This window comes from Salvelinus sp. IW2-2015, linkage group LG20 (genome assembly GCF_002910315.2).
Source record: "Salvelinus sp. IW2-2015 linkage group LG20, ASM291031v2, whole genome shotgun sequence".
NCBI classification, from domain to species: Eukaryota; Metazoa; Chordata; class Actinopteri; order Salmoniformes; family Salmonidae; genus Salvelinus; species Salvelinus sp. IW2-2015.
Window position 1 is genome coordinate 33,704,557 of NC_036860.1, and position 14,410 is coordinate 33,718,966.

At 44.6% G+C, this 14,410-nt stretch overlaps 1 protein-coding gene across 7 annotated transcripts in view; it reads right to left on the reverse strand.

Annotated features, from left to right (window-relative positions):
• LOC111982075 (roundabout homolog 3-like) overlaps nucleotides 1-14,410 on the reverse strand; it is a 324,508-nt gene that overhangs the window by 81,731 nt on the left and 228,367 nt on the right. The window lies entirely within an intron of this gene.

The window sequence follows — 14,410 nt, forward strand, 5'->3', positions numbered from 1 at the left end:
CCTTTCTGACACAAGGTGGATGAATTATTCAATCGGCCTAACACACTCCCCAGACACACACACATCCATATGCATGAGACAGAAATACAAACACTTACAGAACATACAAAAGAGACAAACATGTACACACACTTGCACACAGAGCATAAGACAAAAGCTTATAGAAATATGAACACTCACAAACACACCTACACACATGCAACCACGCACACCAACAACATCAACTCTACCAATAATAACCAACCACCCTCTATCAAACCACACCTACAGGCCAGATGCAATCAACCCTTCTTCCTTCCTCAATCTGTATTCCCATTGAATGACTCTTTATCAGATTCTTCTGCACCTCTTCGCCACTTCTATTAGTGTAGTCTGCTGCTCTCCTTCCGTATCTCTCTGAATTGACCCGCATTCAATCGTTATTTCACTCTGCCACTATCCAATTGGTGCCTGGCTATGCCCTTAAGCTAGCACCAGAGGATAAAGTTTCCGTGAGGATAAAGTTTATGAGGAGAAGGGATATTGCTTTGGACTCGATCCAATATACTGTAATGCCAGGCTGCTGATGATATGGATTAAACTGAATGGAGTCTGTATCAGTGTGTTAAACTGAATGGCAGTAGCCTGTATCAGTGTGTTAAAAATAACTATGAGGATAGTGGAGTTGGTATTTGTTCGTATTTCACTTAGGCCACAAGTGGCTAGTGATTGGAGACGATTGGACAGAGTTCTAGGTAGTTTCAGTGCTTTGGGTAGAAGTTGCCCTTAATGACAGATCTAGAGTCATCTTATCATCTGTTAGTCACAACTTTAACCATTGGGAGTAAAAACGGGAGTATATGACCTTGGATCAGTGCTTAGGGGTAACTTCAACCCTTAGTGTCAACAATGTGTGAGTGTGTCAGCCAATCACATGAAGAGATGAATAACCATCTCACTGAGAGGCCTGCGGAGGCCAATCATAATTTGGTCTCATGCGAACAACAAAACAAGACACTGTCTTTCATTCAGTGGCAGTGCTTACCCTGTGATAATCTAATAAGAAAAGCTGTTATGAAAAGCTGTTTCATCATTTTTTATCTGTTTTCTTTAAAGGTTTTTTTATGCTCAAAATCTCAAAATGTGCTAAAACTGCATCAAAACGTGTTAGGGTATTCATCAATTCAAATCCATTCAGAACTTGCGGCATTCGCGTCCGTTCCTGATTCCAGTCACTGTCGATGAACAGCATAGGCCTCGCTGCTTTGCCTAGCCTCATTTGTTGCATTGAGCCAATTTCATATGTTGTGCATGCGTGTTGCGTGTGTGGGTAAGCTCTGTTCATTTGGCCGTGACTACCTAATTTGGCGCCCGCATCCCTTGAAATTATTGAAGCTAGCTAGAAAAAGACAAATGTACACTGTACTGCACCCCAAACGTTTTCAAGTTGAATTTTCAACAATAACTTGGTATAATTCAAAGAGTGAGACCAACACCTGCACTTCCTGACCATCAGAGGAAGGGACAGAAAATCATCCGATCTAATGTACCATACTCACCTTGACAAAGCAGCCTGGCACACAGCCAATCAGAGATGAGAGGAGAGGAATGTTTTACAGTATTTTGGACATTATCAGTGTTCAAATGGAAGTCAGATTTGATCATTTTAGGGCTCCTGAGTGGCGCAGCGGTCTAATGCACTGCATCTCAGTGCTAGAGGTGTCACTACAGACCCTGGTTTGATCCCGGGCTGTATCACAACTGGCTATGATCGGGAGTACCATAGGGCGGCYCACAATTGGCCCAACGTCATCCAGGTTAGGGTAGGGTTTGGCTGGTGTAGGCCGCATTGTAAAATAATAATTTGTWGTTATCTGACTTAGCCTAGTTAAATAAAGGTAAAAAAAAAAGTGTCATCATTGGCCATGAAACGCTGTCACACWGAGAGYTTCAGCCTGAAGGACAGAKGAATGGACTTAATTTAAAAGTWAAGMTAGGCCTAATTAATTTCCTTTTCCTTTGCAATTTGCGGGTTAGGCTATTGTTTAAATGAACATGAAAATACACAACATCCCTTTGATGCATTTGATTTATAAAGCTAGAATTTCGTTTTGATGAGACACTATTTTGACGTTTTAAACTGAATTCTCAGTCATTTCGATTGTTGATATGGAAATTATGTTAGAACCTTAATTAGAATATATAGTTGAAATCGGAAGTTTACAAACACTGAGGTTGGAGTCATCAAAACTCGTTTTTCAACCACTCCACAAATTTCTTGTTAACAAACTATAGTTTTGGCAAGTCGGTTGTGCAAGATACAAGTACTTTTTACCTAACAATTGTTTACAGACAGATTATTTCACTTATATCACAATTCCAGTGGGTCAGAAGTTACATACACTAAGTTGACTGTGCCTTTAAACAGCATGGAAAATTCCAGAAAATGTACTCATGGCTTTAGAAGCTTCTGATAGGCTAATTTACATAATTTGAGTCAATTGGGGGTGTACCTGTGGATGTATTTCAAGGCCTACCTTCAAACTCAGTGCTTCTTTGCTTGACATCATGGGAACATTTTGGCTTAAGTACAACAAAATCAAGGTATTGGAGCGGCCATCACAAAGCCCTGACATCAATCCTATTGTGGGCAGAACTGAAAAAGCATGTGCGTGCAAAGATGCCTACAAACCTGACTCAGTTACACCAGCTCTGTCAGGAGGAAGGGGCCAAAATTRACCCAACTTATTGTYGGAAGCTTGTGGGAGGCTACCTGAAACGTTTGACCCGAGTTAAACAATTTAAAGGCAATGCTACCAAATACTATTTGAGTGTATGTAAACTTCTGACCCACTGGGATTGTGATGAAAGAAATAAAAGCTGAAATAAATCATTCTCTCTACAATTATTCTGACATGTCACACTCTTAAAATAAAGTGGTGATCCTAACTGACCTAAGACAGGGAATTTTTACTAGGATTAAATGTCAGGAATTGTGAAAAACTGAATTGAAATGTATTTGGCTAAGGTGTATGTAAACTTCCGACTTCAACTGTATATATTTGTGTGTAATAATATTTCACATAATAATAATATTATTATGTGTGTGTGTGTGTGTTTGTGCGCGGTGCTTTGGAAGAATTGTAAATGCATTGTGAAAGGCTAAGGTGTTTGCTTTTCAAACTTTTCGAATTAAATGTGTTTATATATTGAACTTTTAGTGCCACCTATTGATTGTATCTTTGGATGCTACACCGGTCTTTGGCTGAGCTGAGTTGAGTAGTGTGTCATTTTGTCGGTTGATATGAAATATGCCGCTATCGGAGGCTATAGCTTGTGTACCCTGGTTACATAGGTATTTACATTTGGTGATTTTTTTATATGTAATTTAGGTTTCTAGCCTATGTCACTCTGGTTGTTGGAGCTATCTATTGTACGGTGAACTTGGGCTTCATCAAGGTTTATTTGTGAGTACATCTGGCATTGATAATCGCCAGTGCCTACTCAGACACCAACCGCACCGCACGTCACTGCTCTCTCCCCCTTCCCTCTCTCTCTCTCATGTTCTCTATCCGCCTATTAATAATGCATGAATGATCTGCCTGTAAGGTGTCTTCGGTCAGTCACCCCCCCCACCCCGATCCTTCATTCCCCCCATCCCTCTTTCTCCCCTCATCTCTCTTAAGCCTCCTGCTTGTGGTCGCTACCTGAAGGCATTTTCTTTCTTTCTTTCTCTCTCTCTCTCTCTCTCCTTGTTCTTTCTCTCCTTCTCTTTTTGAGTCCCTATCAGGTTTCAGGTGTGATCCAGGCTTTTGATGCTCCCAGATGAGATCTTGACATACAGTGGCCTACCTAAAGAGGCCAAAGCCACACTTGCCTTCGAGCTAGCAGCCTGGCCTAAGCCACTCTCGGGATTTGGAGGGGTGGGTGGGTGAGGGGTACCTGAAACTATGAGAGGGATCACTGTCTAACCCCAGGCTCATTTCCTTCTCAAATATCACCCCTTAACCCCCTTTTTGTAAAATGGACCTTGCCAAAAATTTACTTTCACATCAGCTTCTGTCCCACAGTTAGCTGATGGGAAACTTGTGAAAATAGGGGGTGTCTTCGCCTTCTAAAGTTACTCAGCTTTCAACACAAAATCGCACACTCATCTTTGAAAATATGAGTGAATTTGAGATTGGGACATCAAGGCTGGTAGATGATTTATTGATGTGTGAGAGAGTCATGGGGGTGAATGTGTTGCATACGTTATGATGACCTGATTAATGATATTCAGAAATGATATCAATGCGTAGACGTTCTCACTACGTCCACACTGAACCTTCTCCCATGAGCATGGAAAGTGTGGAGCAGTCAAATCTGCCAGTAAAATAATCAGAGGAAAGATTTCCATCCAAAAAGTGTTCCTCCAAAAAATGGAAGGCAAGTTGGAAGGCATTAATTGCAACAGCGCTCAATTATTATATTGTCTACTATTCAGATTTAAAATCTTAAAGAAACACTCCAAAAAGCATCACTATCCCTTAGTGAACCGAGAATACGTGTTTTTCCTCCTTTCTCACATAGTGTGAGTGAGACTAATTAACACTAGACTAATTGCTGAACACTCCACCAGGGACAGGAAAACACTAATGTTGACTCAGTGTTGAAAACAGCTCACAGGTGTGTCCCATATCAGTACCCGGTGTTATGACGTTGGCCTGTGGGTAAGGTTTATGACCCCCCCCCCCCATGAAAACCTTTCTCCCTTCCTTCCCTCTCTCTTGACTCTACTGAGGGACTCTTGAATAGCCTTTGTTAAACATAGAGAGTCTGGGAACATCAAACAAGTGGAGGGAAAGGAACCATATTTCGGTAATAGAACCAGTTGAAAATATGTGTTGGTACTTAATGAATATGATGTCGGTTCGGTTGTCATCTGAGACATTATGACTGATGACAGGACGACCTAAACTGTATCTGGGAAAGTCTACACATTATAGTTATCAGATTCACATGGAATTGTTGTGCAATTCAAATGTTTAAGTATAAAATTATTTGTGAAAAGATTAAATGTAATTTTAGCTTCCAAATTAGAGATTTGGGTTTTCATAAGGTTAGGGCTCTGCTCAATCAGTGGCCTGCCCCTGTGAAGAGACATGGGTTATAAACTATGAAACACACCCTTCTCCCTCCACTATATAAGCCCTTGACGAAAATGTAACCTTCTGTTCCGGGTACATTAGGATCACGGTCCGATGTCAGAAGGATTCAGATAATAACTACAGAACGAAGCCAACCTCAGCGAGAGCTTTGGTTGCGAATAGTATGAACTTTGAACTCTTATTCGCTACAGAAGTGATACCTCCTAGCCGTTGAGTTAGCAGCAGCCGCTGTAAACGTGGGCTAGGAGAGGACAGACAGAGTATCCCGTCTACCACACAACGACGACACTACAACGTTTCCAGTTCACCACCAGAGACAGTCTTCAAAGGACAAAGGACTCTGTTGGGCAACACGGCCTTCCATCTACCACCAACCTATTGAAGCGCAGCTCAGAGTAAATATTTATTGCATTTTCCTTTTCCAAATGGGCGGTAATTTAGAATGCATAAGATTCTGTATTTACGATAGAGTAGCTGCCTACGGCCCGATAGAGACATAGCTTCTCCCTTTGTTCTTCAGTCTTCCCGCTCTTTCACTCAAACCCAACCCCCTTTTCTTTGTGTAACCAGCTGTCATATCTGTTCCGTCCGCTAGGGACGTTTTCCTTTATGACATAATTTGTAATCAAGGTATGATTCATTCTGTGTATATGTAATTCTGTGTGGTTAGTTTGGTATTTAGTAAATAAATAATTAAACCCAATTTTGTATTGCTGATTCAACTTGATAGCCAGGGTTCGTGAAGATAACCAAGAATTTACAACTTTCAGATGAGACTGAAATAAGGTGACGATTAATATTGACTGCTATTGATGTAAAATATTACTAGGTCTTTAAGAGTTTATTCGGAAGATAACAGCTCTATAAACACTCTTTCGTGGTGCCCCGACTTTGTAGTTAATTACATTTACATGATTAGCTCAATCAGGTAATATTAATTACAGAGAAATAATTTTATAGAATAGCATGTCATATCACTTAATCCGGCATAGCCAAAGACGCGACACCGGCAACTGATTGAATAGAGAGTGACGGTAGATCCCAATTCAGTACCCTACAACTGATTGAATAGAGAGAGATGGTAGGTCCCATTTCAGTACCCTGCAACTGCCTTGTTTTACAGTAATGAATTCCTCTAAAAACTCAATCTACAGATCTTTAAGGGACCAATCTGTGTGTGTGTACTTATACATGCGTGTGAGTGTATGTGCTTACCCTGGGGGGTTGTGCTGGTCATTAACACTGTAATTTAGCCACTAATGTCCCCGCAATGTCACCCCAGCAGGGTGGATCTGAACTTAATCTGATTAATGACAACTCGCTCCTATAATGAAGGATGAGAAAAGCCAACAAAACCTGAGCACATTACCATAACCATCCTTATGGGGACTTATGGGGACACTCCCTATCTATGTCATGGCTAACCCCCCTTATGAGGACACTCTTTATCTATACTGATGATGGGTTACCTCCCTTATGAGGACTCCCTATCTCTGTCAATGGGGCCCTCTCATCGCTTACGTTTGTGATCATTTCTCCAAATGTCAAGATAGCGTGGCGTCCCTTCTCGAGTGTGTGTGTGTGCGTGGGTGCGTGCGTGTGTATGTGTGTCTACATACATCAGCGCATTTTGTTTATAAGCAAGGTAATACCAGATTGGAGTGTCAGATTGAGAGAGAATTGGGGATGTGTTTTATTTCCACCCAACAGTGCCACAGAGATATATGCTAGAAGAGAGGTTTTCTGGGGTCAATAAACGGTGAATTAACTGTTGAGGCTGGTGTTTAACCACTCACACCACACACACAGCCCCTGACCTTATCCCAACATCATATCAACCTTTACCCAACCATCATTAACCCAGACCAAAACAGTGCACCACCAAAACTACTTAGGGACCCCTCCATTCACAGCATGTGGTTTGGGGGAACCTATTTAGCTAGCTACTTCCCGGGTCCGGATTGGAGTGCCACAAGGTTAGGGAAAGCTTGAGTTGACCTGTCACACCCTATACAAGGGGCCCTTGCTCCTAGGTCCTTGGATCCCTCTCTTCGCTCTCCTTCCTCGTCTTGGCTTCACTGGATGCATCCCAAATGGCAGACTATTGCCTATTTAGTGCACTACTTTTGACCAGGGCCCATAAACCAGCAGCTTTGAGAGAAGAGTGCTCCACAGAAACTTGATTAAGCACTGACAATTACCCATAAAGCCCCAGTGGGGCAAGATTAAGCAGATGACCCTTGACCCGCKAGTACTGACGCCCCCTTGGGGGAAGCCTCTCAACAAAGCTAGGTATAATCCCTACCGCAGGGCCTGCACGGTCCACTTCAATTAGGAGGGGGAAACACACACACAGGGACACACAGAGCGGGACACACCACACAAGCCGAGAGACATGCACACACACATAGACACAGATATGCAAAAAAAACACACACAGATACACACAAGCATTGCTTATAAACAAAACACACTAATGGACTGTATGAGAAAGGTAGACCCTAATGAAGGAAACCCCATTCCATCTATCACCATCTATCGCCTTTTCTGTGTTTAAGTGAGCTAGCTCTTTTACAGTCAACAATATACAAAGCACATCTGTTTGAGTTAGCTGTCAACGTCAGTCTCTCAGCCAATGTAGCTGTTTGTGTACGCTAATGACAAATACAGTAGTCATACAAAATGACAAATAACAAGTCTAAGTTTACCACTCTGCCATCTACATGCAAACATATCCATTACATTGAATCGAACAAAGAAAATAAGCTGTGCATATAAACAAAATCAACAATATCAACATTGTGTATTTATAATATCAATCTCTTCACCAGTGACCAGCGAATGACTCTCTGCGATGTGTCACACTTAAAATATGCCCCCACTACAACGACACTATTCAATGTCAGGTCCTTGCTAATATATCAGTGCATTGTTTGTGCTCATGATTTGACATAAATGCTCGGGGCAGGCAGGCGGCTCACTTTTAATTAAAAATCCACTTTATCGTTATCATGAAATGTTCATCACATTCATCAGATGTTCAGGAAGATGCTTGTGTGTGTTTTTTCCTCCTGACAAGTCATTTTCAGCAGCCCTAGGGCTGGGCGATATGACGATATATATCGTGTGACGATAGAAAAACCTCTAGCGTTTCATATTGTGCTCTATCGTTTATTTAGTTGTGTCGCAAATCACAATCTTTACGGCAATATTTTTCGTCAACTGGACGACGCTTTGCAAATTGGAAATTTGCAACACAAACAAACATGGAAGAGAGTGAACGTGACACAGAGCACGGAGACATGGAGCTCGTACCTAAAAGAGGGGCTACTTCGGTTTTATGGACGTGGTTTGGGTATGAAAAGTCTGACACGGACCAGAAAACCGCCCACTGCAAAATATGCCGCAGGCCGGTCCCGACAACAGGCTCAAACACCACTAACCTCTTTTACCACCTACGCAAGAATCATGTGAAACAGTACGGAGAGAGTCTACGGATGAGAACCAAAAAAGTACAGTCGAGTGCTCAAAACAAACCCCCGACTCAGACGTTGCAAGAGGCTTTTGCCCGCAGCACACCATATGGCAAAGAATCAGGAAGATGGAAGGCCATAACAGCTGCCGTTACAACTTACATCTGCAAAGACATGGCCCCAATTTACACAGTCGAGAAACATGGGTTTCGTGAGTTGGTGCTAACACTCGACCCAAGGTACCAAATGCAAATTGATATGTGACACGTATTAATGCCAAATTAACATGCCAAAACAGGCAAGCCACCAAAATATATATATATATATTTTAGGCCTATATTTATTTTGTTTGCAACTATAGGTGAAGTGTTTTCTATTTACCTTTTAAGATTTTGTACATTCATATTTAATATTTTGTTATATGCTTAATTGAAAATTTGCACAGGTTCTCAATAAAATAAATAATCAAATATGAGTACCTTTTCATTTGTTGAGTATAATTCAAACTGTAATAAGAAATAGGCCTTTACATGTGGTCATTCTATATAAACTATTTATAAATTGAATTCACAGAAAATGTGCTATATCGTGATATGTATCGTTTATCGGGATATGAAATGACCTATATCGGGATATGAGATTTTGGCCATATCGCCCAGCCCTATCCCTACTCATTAATAAATATTCAAATAGATGATGGAGAGAGAGAGAGGATGTGAAGGATGGTCTTAGGCTGGTGGGGACCGGGGGGGGGGGGGAGTGAGTGTTCAGGCTCTGTTGTGTGGGGTTTGAGGCAGTCATCTGACAATCTGTCCTCTTGCATCTCAAGCTGATATGAGGCAATCTGTCACACACCACACCACACACAACAACACACACACATCAACACCACACACACACACACACACACACACACACACACGGGAGACGGGTTATTGAGGGCTCCACACACACCAATCACTGTGTTTTATCATCCTCAAGCATTGATCTGATTTGGAACCAGCGAAACATAATATCCTCACACACACTTTAACAAGCCCCCCAGACCCCTGATACGATTCCAAATGGGAGATTCAAATCCTAATACGTTATACGACTCTGGATATACCTAAAGTCATAGTTTATTCATAGCCGTCTAAGCCTCCGTCTCCTGTGCTGTATTGATGGGGTGTGTTTGACATTCAATGAAACAGGCCAGTGCCTATAATGAAAAGGTCAATGTACGCAATCTTTGCCTCATCTCTTATGTGTTGAATTAAATAGGCCTAGGCTCTCCACCCCACCCCACCCCTCAAGAATGTCAGAATGTCATCTTTGACATATTTTTGACATATCTTTGACATATGAAACCCAGTCTATATGGCCTTATGGTTTGCATGTCTGTTTTCTCTACGAGGGAGATATATGTTTATTTTGTCTCGGAAACCAGATGCATAGGCAGATGTATAGGGGGTGGGGGGATTGAGTGTCTTGGAGGGGTCCCCGAATTGGTGATCAATAAAAGTGATTGTTGGTGGGTGGGTGGGACTGGGGGTGGTGTGCAGATGGTAGGCCTTAGGGGCCTCTCCTTGGGGGCCCCATGGGTTCCTGGCCCCTACACTTTCACTAGGATTAGCCTGTAAATTCACAAGTAAACACAAATACACATGCAGCCACACATACACATATTGAGTGACATTAGAGCTCTGCTACCCGATGCGAGCCTGACGGGCCCCGACGTTATACATCGGGTTAGGGTGGGTAGTGCCTGTTTTATCATCAATAACTAGGGTATGGGTAGGGCTCAGGTATCACTAAATTGATCACTAACATTTTGAAGCTGAGCCATTTGTTCATGCTCTGCTGCACAGCACAGCCATATCTGACTAAGATCATAACATGGTTTCAGAAGTGCTTAAACCTCGTAAAATACCATGTTCCTCGAGTTTTGTCGGGTTTTAGAGTAACCTTTAAAGTAACAGCTAACTCCTTTCGCATGTCTCTTCGCTCTTTGAGCAACACCCGGTGCATTCTGGGCAATTCTGTGACAAGGAGAGCTCTCCTTCAAGGAGTGAATGGGAGTCAGTTGGGCACTAGCTCAAAAACCAAACATTAGCATGACTTTTGTCAACAAGAAGTACAACATTACAAGTCTTTTTGGAGATGTGAGATAATTAGCTTGCTATCTGTAATATTGTACAGCTTTGGAATTATGACATTACGTACCCTGAATTTGAGAAGGGATTGTGTGATGATAAGCTTAGTTAGCCGCGTTACGCAGCGTGACATTGTGAACACGATTGGTCAACAGTCTGTTGAGTGGGGTGTTATACAGTTGTCACGGCCGTCGAAAGAACTGGAACAAAGCGCAGCGTGGTTAGCGTACATATTCCTTTTATTAAGATGACGCCGACAAAAACAATAAACAATACAAAAACGACCGTGACAGAACTCCCCACCACCAAAGGACCAAGCAGCGTGGCGAAAGGGACTCCTGGACATGGGAGGAGATTCTGGACGGCAAGGGACCCTGGAGGCAGGCTGGGGAGTATCGCAGTCCAAGGGAGGAACTGGAGGCAGCGAAAGCAGAGCGGCGGCGATATGAGGAGGCAAGTCAGCGAAGCAGGCACGAGAGGCAGCCCCCCCCAAACAAATTGGGGGGGGGGCACACGGGGAGATTGGCGGAGTCAGGTTATAGACCTGAGCCAACTCCCCGTGCTTACTGTGGGGAGAGAGTGACTAGTCAGGCACCAGGTTATGCGGCTCTGCGCCGTGTGTCTCCAGTGCYCTCTCATAGCCCGGTGCGCTCTCTGCAAGCTCCCCGCAGTTGCCGTGCTAGAGTTGGCATTCAGCCAGGAGGGATTGTGCCGGCTCAGCGCTCCTGGTCTTCGGTGCGTCTCGTCGGCCCGGGTTATCCTGCGCCAGCTCTARGCACGGTATCCCCAGTTCGCCAGGAGAACCCAGTGCGGCCTGTTCCAGCTTSCCGCACGTGCCGGGCTAAAGTGGGCATGCAGCCAAAAGGAGAGGTGCACGTGGTAAGCACCAGATCTCCAGMGCTCCCCCACAGCSCGGTTCGACCTGTGCCTGCGCTCGGGAGGTGCCGGGCTAAAGTGGGCATTCAGCCTGGAAGAGTGGTGCCAAGGCTACGCACCAGATCTCCAGTGCTCCCCTACAGCCCGGTTCATTCTGTGCGTCCTCTAAGGACCAGGCCTCCTGTATGCCTCCCCAGCCTGGTGGACCCTGTGGCAGCCCCACGCACCAGGCTGTCTATACGTCTCCTCCCATCAGTGAGGGTCCCCAGTCGAAGTCTCCAGCGACGGTGCCCAGTCCGGGGCCCGCAACGACGGTGCCCAGTCCGGGGCCCGCAACGACGGTGCCCAGTCCGGGGCCAGCAACGAGGGTGCCCAGTCCGGGGCCAGCAACGAGGGTGCCCAGTCCGGGGCCAGCAACGAGGGTGCCCAGTCCGGGCCAGCAACGAGGGTGCCCAGTCCGGGGCCAGCAACGAGGGTGCCCAGTCCGGGATCAGGGCGCCACCAAAGTGGGGTGAGCCAGAGGTGGAGCGGGGTCTACGTCCCGCACTAGAGCCGCCACCGCGGATAGATGCCCACCCAGACCCTCCCCTATAGGTTCGGGTTTTGCAGTCGGAGTCCGCACCTTTGGGGGGGGGGGTACTGTCACGCCCTGACCTTAGAGAGCTTTTTATGTCTCTATTTTGGGTTTGGTCAGAGTGTGATTTGGGTGGGCATTCTACGTTCTATTTTCTATGTTTTTGTATTTCTTTGTTTTGGCCGGGTATGGTTCTCAATCAGGGACAGCTGTCTATCGTTGTCTCTGATTGGGAACCATACTTAGGTAGCCCTTTTCCCCTCCTTTCAAAGTGGGTAGTTGTCTTTGTTTGTGGCACTAAAGCTTCACGGTTGTGTTTTGTTGGCGACATTTTAAAATAAAAAGTAATGTACGCTTACCACGCTGCACCATGGTCTTCTTCCAGCATCGGCCGTGACAACAGTGAGCTCCAAAAGTATTGGGACAGTAACACATTTTTATTGTTTTGGCTCTGTATTTCAGCACTTTGGATTTTAAATAATACAATAAAGTGCAGAATGTCAGCTTTAATTTGAGGGTATTTTCATCCATATCAGGTGAACCGTTTAGAAATTACAGCACTTTTTGTACGTAGTCTCCACCTATTTTGGGGGACCAAAAGTATCGGGACAAATTGACTTCTTAGTTAAGTATTTGGTCGCATATTCATAGCACACAATAACTACATCAAGCTCGTGGCCCTATACATTTCTTGGATGCATTTGCTGTTTCCTGAATGAATCGTGAATAAGGTGAGGAAGTGACAGACGCACAAATCTCTCTCTCTGTGTCTCTCTCTCTCTCTGTGTCTCTCTCTCTCTCTGTGTCTCTCTCTCTCTCTGTGTCTCTCTCTGTGTCTCTCTCTCTCTCTCTCTGTGTCTCTCTGTGTCTCTCTCTCTCTCTCTGTGTCTCTCTGTGTGTCTCTCCTCTTCCTCTGTGTCTCTCCTGTGTGTCTTCTGTGTGTCTCTCTCTGTGTCTTCTCTCTCTGTGTCTATCTGTGTGTCTCTCTCTCGTGTGGTCTCCTCTCTCTCTGTGTTTCTCTCTCTCTCTCTCTGCGTTGTCTCTCTCCTCTCTCTCTCTCTCTGTGTCTCTCTCTCGTCTCTCTGTGTGTCTCCTCTCTCTCTCTCTCTGTGTCTCTCTCTCTCTCTCTCTTGTCCTCTTCTCTTCCTCTCTGTTGTCTCTCTCTCTCTCTGTGTCTCTCTCTGTCTCTCTGTCCTCTCTCTCTCTCTCTTGTCTCTCTCTCTCTCTCTGTGTCTCTCTCTCTCTCTGTCTCTCTCTCTCTCTCTCTCTCGTGTCTCTCTCTGCTCTCTGTGTCTCTCTCTCTCTCTGTTCTCTCTCTGTCTCTCTCTGTCTCTCTCTGTCTCTTCTCTCTCTCTTCTCTCTCTTCTCTCTCTCTCTCTCTTCTCTCCTGTGTCTCTCTTCTCTTTCTGTGTCTCTTCTCTCTCCTCGTCTCTGTCTCTGTCTCTTCTCTCTCTGGGTCTCTTGTCTCTGTTTCTCTGTGTCTCTCTGTCTCTGCTGTCTCTCTCTGTGTGTCCTCTCTGTGTCTCTCTCTTTGTCTCTCTTTCTACTTGTTCATCTCTGTTGTCTTCTCTCTGCTCTCCTCTTCTCCTCTCTCCTCTCTCTCTCTCTCTCTTCTCTCTCTCTCTCTCTCTCTTCCTCTGTTCTCTCTCTCTCTCTTTGTCTCTCTCTTCCTTCTTGTTCTCTCTTTCTATGTGTCTCTCTGTCGTCTCCGTCTTGTATGTCTCTCGTCTTGGTGTCTCCATTCATGATTTGTGTTCTCTTCTTTCGTGTCTCCGCTGCACTTGCTCCTATGTCTCCTCTGGTCATCCTGTCCCTCTCCCCTCTCCTCTGTCTCGTTCTCTCTCTGTTCTCCTGTCTCTCATGTCTCTGTCTCTTTTCTCTTGTCTTCTTCCATTGTCCTTCTCTGACGCTCTCTCGTGTCTCCTCTCCTCCCTCTCTCTCTCAGTCTTGTCTCTCCGTCTGTGTTCTCTGCTCTTCTGGTTCTCTCTGCTCTCTCTGTCTCTCTGTGTCTTCCTGGTCTCTGCTTGTTCTTGCTCTGTCTTGTGTCTCTCTGGTCCTCTGGTCTCTCTCTCTCTGCTCTCCACGGCATCTCTCCAATCCTCTTTTCATCATCTTCACTCCTGTGGTTCCTCTCCCTTCTGTGTCTTTTCTGTCTTCTCCTCTTGTGTCTATCTACTCCTTCTCTTCCTCTCTTTCTGTGGTCTCCTCTTTCTTTCTTGTCTTTCT